At 45.2% G+C, this 11,544-nt stretch overlaps 1 protein-coding gene across 1 annotated transcript in view; it reads right to left on the bottom strand.

Moving 5' to 3' along the window:
• Nucleotides 1-375: 375 nt before the first annotated feature.
• Nucleotides 376-11,544, bottom strand: part of Zmym6 (zinc finger MYM-type containing 6) — a 301,190-nt gene continuing 290,021 nt past the window's right edge. The window contains exon 13 of the mRNA XM_051188831.1: nucleotides 376-386. The gene's annotated coding sequence lies outside the window, so the exon portion shown is untranslated. The remainder of the gene's footprint in view (nucleotides 387-11,544) is intronic.

The raw sequence follows: 11,544 nt of genomic DNA, 5'->3' as shown, positions 1-11,544 counted from the left end.
GCAGGTGTGAGCACAAATATGTATGCATGTGTACATACACACAGAGACCACATGTTGATGTTGGGGTCTCTTACTGAACCTGGAGCTCATCAATTCTGTTAGTGTAGCCAATCAATAAGATCTAGGGATCCATCTGTCTCTGCCTCCAGTACTGTGGTTACAGAGTAGCACTCTTCCATGTTCAGCTTTCACACAGGACCTGGGGATCCAAACTCAGGTCCTCGTAGTTGTATGGCAGGCACTTTCCTAACTGAGCCATCTCCCTGTACTGTGATACCAACTGTCTCTTCCCAACAGCCCCCACATCTTCCCTGTCTCAGAGAAAGGAAGTCCCTCTGCTGGCCAGAGTCAGTCCTGTAGGGAATTGCTACCCCAAGGACCTGCACCTACAGCTTTCTCTCTCTGACTCAGTAGCTAGCTGCATCTTTCCTTTCCTTCCCTCTTTCCTCCAGAACCCCACACCTACGAGGGAGCCCTGGTGTCCTCAGCAACATCCCAAGGTCCTGTTCTATCCTTACTCCACTGAACCCATTCTCCCCACAACCCTGTCTGGCTGTGACCTGGCAGCTATACAGTTTACCATACAGAATCCTCATTTGACTGGAATTCGTACACTTATTGTGAGCGTTGAAAATCAAGACACACAGACCAGTACTGGAAACACGAAAGATGGCCAGGGAGCATCTCAACCTTGGCTGGGTACACCAGAGCCATAGAGAATATCATCACCACCCAGCACCCACAGAGACAGGGTCTCAGGTGTGACCAGCCTAATACACAGTTCCATGAAAAGAGAAGTAACTGAACACAGGACTGGTCAATGAAGAGGGAAGAATCACAGGGTCCAGCCATAAAGGCAGGATAGGCTTGAAGATTCAGGAGACCACACACAGACACCAACAGGAAACACTCAAAAGAGAAATGGATGGTGTAAACAAAGATGGCAGAGACCAAGGCTGTGGGCCTGAAGGCCAGGCTCAGAAATTTGAGGTTTATGACAAAGGAAATAGTAAATTGGTGGAAAGTCGGAGACAGGAGCTGGATGAATGGTACTGAGTGCCAAAAGCTGGAAGCCTTCCTTCAGAGTGTCCTTGCATACAGACCTTCACCCACGCTTCCTTCCTCCCACTCCTCCAAGCCCCAGAATTCTGCTGTGGAAAATAGGAAAGCGCGGGGGCAGAACACAGCAACAGAGAGAATTTGTTGGCAAGTTGGATACGAGGAGGAGAAGGAAAAACAATGACCCGCTGAAGAGTGACATTGATGATATCTGGGACTAGTCAGCCCAGAAATGGAAATGCTTGCCAGAGGGAACTGTTGAGGAGCCCATCTTTCACCCACTCTGTGTCACAATGTGCCAGACCTGCTCCCATGGGAAGTGACCCTGGTGATATGGGGCATCCAAGAAGCCATTCAAGGAGAAGTCAGGATGGAGATGGTTTGGGTGGGAGTCATCCTTGAAACTGCCCTGGGTGACACTTCAGAGGGTCGTGAGTTAGAAGCATCTTTTAGCAGCCTTTTTCCTCTTCCAAGGTAAGCATGGCAGAAAGCAGCTCCCTTAGCGTAGATCCCAGGTCTAGTGTTTGATTGCCTCCACCTTCTGATTACCTGCAGGTGGGAAGTCTCAAAACAGCAATCTTGCAACACTGGCCAAAACATCCAAGCCGGACAGAGGAGTCCTTAGCCATGGTGCAATGCCAGAGAAACTTTCATTCTTTTATTCTTCAGTGCCTTGGACACTCAGGCCTGTCCCCATGTTTCCTTCCTCCCTGATCATCCCACACATACTCCAGCACACTCCATGGTGCCAGCAGGCCCCTACTTTCTTACCTGCAAGCTTTTATCTCCTTTCCTCCTTTCCTCCCTTCCCTTTTGATCCTGCCTTCCAGCCCTTCCTCCAACTTCCCCTTCCCCTCACCATCATCATCTTCCTCTTCTCTTTCTACCTATCACACACACACACACACACACACACACACACACACACACTTCTAATCCTTCCGACTCTAAGCATGGGTGCGCCTTTATTGCTCACTCAGACTGTCCGGTGGTCCACGGACTTGCTTATATCTCCTGTATGCAATACAAAGCCTAAAACCATCCATGAGGATGATGATGGCTAAGAGCATTTCTATCTATCTATCTGGATGGCTGGATGGCTGTCTATCTATCTATCTCTAGCTAGCTAGCTCTCTCTCTGGCTGACATCAGAACTATACTCCATAGGGTCCACTCTTTGAGTGGGAGGTGGTTCCCAGATGACAGCACCCCAGTGCAGAAAATCAGTTGTCTTTATTATACTGTCTCCATGATGCTATTCCAGAAACCTGCCATTAGAGGGCCCCCCTTCCTTTCAAAACCTACTCCTCCAGCAGTTTCGCCAGCCAGGACTCAAAGTCTTAAGTACACATCTTAAGTACAGCTTATTTCATTCTAGAAATTTTTCTAAGGAAAGCATCTCCACAAGGAGATGTTTGTGGAACATCATTTAAAATAGCTGCACAGGGCTGTCAAGATGGCTCAGAGGGAAAAGCACTTGCTACCAAGCCCGATGAACTGAGTTCAGTCCCCAGGACCCATATGGTGGAAGGAGAAAACCGACTCCTCACTTGTCCTCTGACCTTCACACACAGACTGTGGCATATGTATGTGTGTCCGTGCATGTGCACGTGAGTGCACACAGCACACACACACACACACACACACACACACACACACACACGAATAAATAAATATATTTTTTTATTTAAACATGCCATTGCACACATGAGCTCATAGCATCTGTGACTGCTTGCACAAGACCCACACAAGATCAAGCCAACCAAGAACCCCAGATAGATGGGGAGGAGCTTATTGAATCCCACCGCAGCCAAGGAGCTGGAAGAGGGTGAGTCTGTTTTCTCCTGAGATACAACCCCTATGAGGTTATTTAGGCTCCAGTGGATAGCTCTATACCACACACATGCAGGCAGTCCTAAGTGGACTCAGTGGGTTTTAAAAAGCCAAAAAGAACGCTTATAATTGGAAGGGAAAGGTGGTAAGAAGAATAGAGGAGGAATTGGAAGGAAAAGGGGCGTGGGTTTCATAAAAATGCATTATATGCCCTATGAAATTCTCAAACAATAAAAGAATTGTTGAAAAATTTAATTTTATGCATACATGTATGCATTTACATGTATATATAAACAGTGCCAGGGTTGGTTGAGATACAAAGCAACAGGAAGTTTTATACATGGCTGAAGAGACTGTAAATTTATAGCCATTTTAGGGAACAATTTCACAGATAATAACTACTAAAGTGTAACCACAGCCCCTGCAATTCTAAACCTGGATATGATTTGCAAAGAAACTCTTACAGATTACACAGTAAGAGAGCATCATTCTCTATTTATTCTTATCAATAGAAAGTGGGTGAGCTCTCATGAAATACTCATATAATGGGTCTCTACATCATGTTTAAAAAAAAAATAACAGATGGAGCTGACTAAATGGCTCAGTGGGTAAAGCAACCTGCTGCCAAGCCTGGCCACCTGAGCTCAGTCCTTGTCACCTCAGAACCCACATGTTGGAAGGAGAGAGCTCACACCCAAAAGTTATGGCACATGCATGGACACACACATAATAACGGGTGAATAAACGTAAAATAATGTTAATGAATAAGTGGAAGTTACAGGGCTGGGGTATGGCTCAGTAGATATGACATTTTTCCTAACATACAGAAAACCCTGAGTTCTAAAAGCCTGGTGTGGTTGCACACAACCTGTAATCCTGTTGCACAGCACTTGGAAGGTGGAGGAAGGAGGATCAGAAGTTCAAGGTCATTCTTGGGTATAAAATGAGTTCAAGACCAGTGCAGGTCTTTTTTTTTTTTTAATTATATACTGTTAAAAACCTTTAAGTATAATTTCTAGTGAAGGAGGCAATCTACAAAGGGTGTTTATAGTAACATACCACTTACATATGTAAAGTTTTAAAGCCTACTTTGTGTTGCTAGTGGGTCCACTTAGATGTCAAAAAAGAATCTGTCAGGTGTGGTAAATTAAATTGATTAGAAGCACAAACACTAAAATAATGTTCATTGGATGAGGGAGGAGCAAGAAAGGAAACAGAATTGGGAAAGGGACATTTGGTCTAACAGCTAAAGTCTAATGGTGGGGACCAATTGGAGGTTATAGGAGGGAGCTTAAAGAAAGGGGAGACTTGGTACTTAGGAGCATGGAGGATCTGTGGACCATAGAGCATTTCATGAATACATCGTATCTTAGTTACTTTTCTGTTGCTGTGATAAGACACCATGACCAAGGAGACCTAGAAAAGAATGTGTTTAATTGGATAATAGTTCCGGAGGGTTAGAGTCCCTGATGGAGGAGCAAAGGCTCAGAGCTCAGAGTTCACATCTTGATCCATGAGGAAGACAGAGAGAGGCACACTGGAAATGGCGTGAGTCTTTCAAAGCCTCAAAGCCCACCCCCAGTGACACCTCCAACGAGACCACATCTCCTAATCGTTCCCAAACAGATCTACCAACTGGGTCCCAAATATTCAAACATATCTGCCAGTGGGGGCCATTCTCATTCATATCACCAAGGGTAGCCACGGAAATGATAGTGTATAAACATAGCATTGACATAAAGAGTTGCTAAAGAAATTTTAAGAGTTAAGGGTGCAACACAAAATGGTTTTATGTGCTTGTTGTTGTTGTTTGTTTGCTGTTTGTTTTGCTTTTTGAGATAGCGCCTCACTCTACAGTCCCAACTGACCTGGAACTCACTACAAAGTCCACATTGGCCTTGAACTCCTGGTGGTCCTCCTGCCTCAGCTTTCTAAGTGCTAGGATTATAAACATAAGCCATTTTCCCCAGCTTCACACTATGTAGCTTATTACACCTCCTAAAATAAGTTATATTTATGTCCAGATAGGCAAAAGTCATTGAAAAAGACAAGGCCTGGCTCGTAGTCATGTTCACTATAGATAAACACTTGAGTTTTTATATTTCTTTATATTTGTCTGTATTTTCTCATGTTCCTAAAGACAAATATAAATTTCTGCTGTAATAAACTCCTGAGGAATTTTTAAAACTTACTCCTACAGAAAATCCTCCCTTACACACTGCTGTGATTTCAATATCTCACCAACGACTCTCTAAAGTGTGTGTGGAAGGGGATTGTAGGTGAGGCAGTGCAGATTATTTTTCATTTCCCTATCTATCTGTCTTAATGTACTTTACAAAAACAAAACAGCACAGTAAGCTCCTCATTAAATTGACATTTAACATTTTTAAACAAAATTCCTTAAAGCATGGACGGAAGTCTTTACAATAGATAGAGCTGGTCTTCGGGAATATCCACGCGGCATCTGGGGCTGGATAAAAATGAGTATGTGACTGCATCTAGGTATGGCTGAAGAGAGAGCTTCTGTTGTAGATCTGAGGGAGAGAAGAGCCAGAGGCATCTGGTAGAGTCCAGACTGAACACGGCCAGCAGAATAGACCAGGCCGTGAGAGGAGAGAGGAGGGGAGAGAGAAAGGAAGTGAGAGATGAGGAGAGAGAGAGTGAGGAAGTGGAGAGAAAGGGAAGAGGAGAGAGGGCACACAGATGAAGAAAGGAGCCAAGGACCAGAGAGGGACAAAGAGAGCAAGAACCAAGTGCAGAGCTGAAGAGAGCACGTGGCCAAAATGGCTGGGTTATACAACAATTGGAAGCTGGGGGAAGGGAAACGAAGCTCAGGGGCTGGAGGGGTTTAGGGTTGGGGATAGGATGAGAAATGCCAAGGGGGGCCAGGACTTTGTAGCAGGTACTGGGAGATACTGGCAGAACCTGGAGACCAGCATGCACTTTGGTATGCTAATAGACACTTCAGTTAGCCATTTGTCCTGGGATTCTTTCCGCTTAACAAGGATGACATGATTTAAAGCCTTTCCTCTTCCTGCACAAACTTCATTCCACATGAGCAAAATGTTAAAGATAATACAACTAAGCAAAAAAAAAAAAAAAACTGACTGGCCATGTAAGAAAAGACTGATGAATCAGATTACCTAAAAATGTAGACAGCATGAGGGGAGGGCACTGAGCGAGCCAGCCATAGTCGTACATGCCTGCACCTCCAGGACTTTGGGAAACTGAGGCAGGGAGATTGGGAGTTCAATGTCATCCCCAGAGGGAGTTGGAGAACCAACAACAAGCAGAACAGGAGAGGGTTGTGATATTTGTAGCTTGAGGTTGACTCAGCCAGAATATATAACGAAGCCCTGTCCATTAACCGTAAAAAGATAGACATCGCAGTTGAAAAAGGAGCCAAAGACACAAGCAGGCGCTTCACAGAACACACCCACACATCTAACAAACACATGGCCTGTGACGGGCACTCATCTCGCTTAACCTGAGAAGTAATTGGGTGACTCACTTCTTTGTCAAACCAAAGAGCCACCAGAAGAAGCCTTCCAGGGTACACTTCAAACCACAATAAAAAGATTAGCATTAAAAAAGAAGGAGATTTGCGCAACAAAAAGTAAATAATGGCTTGGTCCATTTATTGATCTAAAAATAGTCTGAAAACATACCAGTGCATTACATAACTTTCAAATTTAGCTATAGAAAGAGAAAGCAAACATAAATAAAAATAAGTACCTTGGAAGAGAGAGAGAAGGGGGAGGGGCAAAAATAACAACTAGATTTCCGTGCCCCCCACACACACATGTGCACATCTGTCTGTGTGCACATGTGGGGTTACATGTACACACAGATATTCATGTACATACAGATGTATGCCTGTCCAGGTCAAGCATCTTCCTCAGCCATTCTCCTCCTCAGTTTTTGAGACAGTGAGTTTCAGTGAGTTTCTCACTGAAGCTGAAACTCACCATTTGGCTAGTCTTTACTGGCCTTCAGATGCCAGGTAGCCATCTGTCTCTGCCTCTCCAGTGCTGGGGTTACAGGCTTCAGTCTTTCATATGGGTGCTGGGGATCTGAACTCGGGTCCCCATGCCTGCACAATCTGTTTTCGTATCTGTTTTCTGATAGTCTTGATTCACAACCATGTAAGTAGCCAATATCATTTCAAAAGAGATATTTAGTAAATACAGCAAAGAAAAAACTGGTTTGGGTACCACATAGGTGAAGCAGAAATTATGACGATGATTAAGCTGAGGTCTGGGTCCTCTGATTAGCTGTTAACATCACAGGCCAAGGCCCACAGATGTTGCTGATCTAGGCTAGCTCTTTCCTTTGCCTGAATTACACCACAGAATGCAATTTAACACAGCATGCCTGCAGTGACAGCCCAAAGGTCCACACCAGCTTGCTACTCCTACCCTACGACATCAGGACTTGAAAAAAAGAGACCAAAGCCACCACAATTCCTCACCCCCTGGCTCTCCTAATCTATCATTTTACTAATGAGGAAACCCAAGGACAACAAAGGGGCAGTCTTCCCAGTGTCACACAAGGAGTGTCATTGCCTCTGTCTACTCCACTGCTCAAGCTCTAGTGTCCCAGCCACAGAAGTAGGCCAACTGCTCCAACCTGGGAGGAGCAGGAAGTAGTTGGCTGCAACCAGCTTTTCAAGGCCTTCCCTGGAGGAGCATCCTGTGGAGAGCTATCCCCTGGCTCCTGACTGATCAGAGCCTGACTAAGGAGCCTTTGCCCTCATACCCAGACCATGGGTTTCCATGCTGAATCACAATGGTAAGCCTGACACTTTCCTTCAGGGAAACTTGTCTGGGCTCTCTGGTTCCCCAGTCTAACTTCCTAGACTGGCATTCCAGGAATCACCAAGAGATGTCAAATGATCCCCTATGAACTCCAGTTCGGTCCCTCCCCTGGGTCTTTGTCCATGCTGCTTCCATTGTCTTGTACTCAGTCCCCAGCAGTGACCTTGGGAAGCTTTAGAAGGTCTCCCTTCCCATGGTTCCAGCTAGCAGGAAAACAGGCCCCTGGGTGTGGAACCTGATCAGGCAGTAGCAGTTTCTCTGAGCATACTCAGCCTTCTTTAGATAAAGGACACTTTGTAAAGCTAATGAAAACTATGGCCCCATTCCTGCTGGAACACAATGTTGTTTTCCTGTCAACTGTCAGAGGGCATGTGTGATCTAGATTCACCAGTATGTGTGACACACACACACACACACACACACATATATATATATAGTCAAATGTTATAATGAACTCCATCATTTTGTATGCTAAATAAAAGCATAATAAAAACTAAATAAGAACCATCACAAGGCAGAGGAGAGACCCCCAGCTAAGAATTCTTGCACTATGATGCCAGGATGTCGGTGCCAGCTCCTTGGTATTTACCACATGTCAGGACAATGCTAATCAGGTGTTATCTCATTTAAGCCCCTCCATGATGCCATGAAAAAGGATGCTCTTTACAGATACAGTAGCCTGCTCTTTACAGATAAGGTACAAAGGCATGGAGAAAAAGTAGACGCTTCCTCGGAATTTGCATTCAAATCAGACACCATGACCTTTGCTCTTAAATGTGTCAAAGTTTAGGTTTAGGTAGCAAATGTGGTCAGGATTTTCCACAGTATTCACTTAAAAGTACATAGCCCCAGTTCCCGTCCCTAACTAAGACAAATGAATCAGTTCCTCCAGGGGTCAGGCAGACAGGAACCTATGTTATTAATGAGAGCCCCAGGTACACTAAGTTGAAAATGGTGGCACTTTTTTAGACTGTCTTCCTGCCGAGTGAAGAGTTGATAAATGCTCCCCTTACTGTGTTTGTACATCAAGTTACCCGAAAACTCTGTGACATAAAGCTGCACGGTGCAGCTTAGAAATGCCAGAAGGGAGTCCCCTCCATCAGACTCTACTAGTTAAAGTCATCGCAAGCTGTTGTGCAGTGGTAGCCAATACCTTTAATCCCAGCACTTGAGAAACAAAGGCAGGCGGACCTCTGTGAGTTCCAACACCAGCCTGGTCTACAGAGAGAGTTCAAGGACAGCCAGGACTGTTACACAAGAAAACCCTGTCTCAAAAAACCAAACCAAACAAACAACAACGAAAAAAAAGTCATTACAAGACAAGACTTCAGGCTCCACCTCCTGTGGGAGCCCCGAATAGCTCCACTGCACACAGGAGTATGAGATAATGTCGCAGCCATCTTTGAAAAGGGCAGTCTGTCACTGAAGCTTCTGCTTGCATGCAAAATCCAGTAAAAATCAACCTGGCTTCTTCAGTCTGCAGCCTGGAGAGCTGGACTCCTAACATTCGTCAAAGTCACTTAAAACAGGCGTCCTTAGGCTTCATGGGTCACCACCCTTCCTGCTCCAGGAGGAGCCACAGTGACTCAGTGCCTGCACTCCTCTCCCCAGCACACTCAGGGAGTGGCTCTGGCAGCAAGCTTTCCAGACAGCAGCTCATTGCATTTGAAAAACACTGATTTGAAAAGCGTGTGCATTGTCAGTGTGTTTGTGATAGTGTATGTATGCGTGTGTATGGGAGTGTGTGCACACACATGTATGTGTTCATCCTGCTTCCTTCTGTATTCGAGTAACCTATGTCAGGACACAGGGTACATCCAGAATCAAACGAAAAGGAAGGGTCCAACAAGAAGAGGCCACAGACAGAGAACAGAAAGAGTGTAATTGGCACAGCCTTTCCAAAGGGCAGCCTAGCCACACATATCAAACTGTGTAATGCTCATACTTTCTACCCTGTTCCCACTTCTGGAATTTAACCTAAGGACGCAGTCCCAGTGCAAGAGGATATGCACACAGCATATGTCTATGGTGGTGTTTACAACTGTGAAAAAATGAGCAGTTTTTACACCCAAAAATCAATGATAGATTGGGCCAATACATTAAAGCTCCTTAATACTAATTCTCAAAAAATGGGGTAGATCTATGTGGACTGATAGAGAAAAATCTCCAAGACATATGGTTAAGTGGGAAAAAATAACTAAACAACATAGATTATAAATCACATTCCTAGAACAAGTGTATCTGCTTCAGAGCAAACAAAGATGTCTGGAAGGGGGTTCTCTGAGTGGTAGGCTTTGGTGCAAATTTTGCTTATTTCTCCATGCTTAAAATGTTTAACAACTGTGGTGAGGGTGCCATATTGTGCCTGCTATAAATCCTGTACGTGTGTCATCTCAGTCTCATAATGGCCTTATCATGTTAACACTCTCAGTATCTCCATTGGAAAGGATGGCAATACTGAGGCATGAAGAAATCAGACAGCTTGCCCATAGTCACACAGCCAGCAAGTGGCAAAAACAGAAACCACCCAACATGGTGGCAAATGCCTCCAATCCCAGCATTTGTGGGGTAAGAGCAGAGGATTCCTATGAATCTGAGGCAAGCCTGATGATATAGCGTGTCCAGGCCGGGTGGAGGCTTCACAGGTAGACCTGTCTTTAAAGAGCAAGGAAGCAGCAGTGGGGGGAGGGGTCGGCTAGCAAGATGGCCCTGAAGGTAAAGGACAGAGCTGACTCTGGGGTCCACACCACCCAGACCTGTCTCGCATGCACAGTGACTTGGTGTGGATCAGAAGAAAAGTGATGGACACTCATGGTTGTCAAGGACAGACATGGGGGCTCCTGAGGAGCCAAGAAGATCCTGGAGAAGGATCTATGGTACCAGGAGTTGCTCTGACATCCAAAGGTCACACTGCCCTGAGGAGAATGTGTAATGTGAGAAACAGAAAGTCAAGTGCACATCCTCAGGCAGACAGACAAGAAAGAGGAGGGGAAGGGAGAATGGGCTGCCCCGTCCTGGGTCTAGTGAGGAGGGGACTTGGTTCCTTTCTTCTTCTCCATTCTTCCTACCATCCCAGACTCCAGAAGTCTCTTCCACACATAAAGAACTCCCTGCCCTATCTCACCTTCAAAGACCCACCCACCCACCTACCCACACAGCCTCAGAGACCACATCTGCATCCTTCTCCCATCTACATCCAAAAGATCCAGGGGATGCTTCCAGCTTGGAGGCAGAAGAGACCACAGTGTGGAAACTTTTTTTTTTAAAAAACAGCAAGAAACAAATAAATGGTTCTGCAGTCCACCGGGATCGTCCAGGGTTGGAAATTTAAAATGCATTAAGGTTGGGAGACCTATAAACATGTCATAATATGCTCTGCAAGCTGCTGCCTCTGTGACTTGCAGGCACAGGAGACCCTAAAGGGCACTGGCTGGCACATTCACTGGTCACAGAAGGTTCCAAACACCTACCCCTGGAACATTGTCCTCCCCTGCCAAATATATGCAAGTAATCTCCCCCACAGACCTGTACACATAATGTCACCAAGTAGGTGTGCGTACACAAATCTTCATGCCCCACAAGGGAGATGTGAAACTCTACCCCTGTGCATAATTTATGCATTTATGCACAAGTTAATGAGCTGCTACTCCAAACATGAACATACCTTCATCCTACACACACACACACACACACACACACAGATGTACACATTCACACCCACTGTTTCTTCCCACAGATACACAGTTGTGTGTACACATTCATGTATGCTCATCCAAAACACAGACATTGAGATGCATACTCACTCATTCCACACCATATGCATGCATTGACTTTA

The sequence above is a fragment of the Phodopus roborovskii genome, unplaced genomic scaffold (genome assembly GCF_943737965.1).
Source record: "Phodopus roborovskii unplaced genomic scaffold, PHOROB, whole genome shotgun sequence".
NCBI lineage: Eukaryota > Metazoa > Chordata > Mammalia > Rodentia > Cricetidae > Phodopus > Phodopus roborovskii.
The sequence above is the reverse complement of the archived record's forward strand: the minus strand, read 5'-3'. Positions and strand labels throughout refer to the sequence as shown.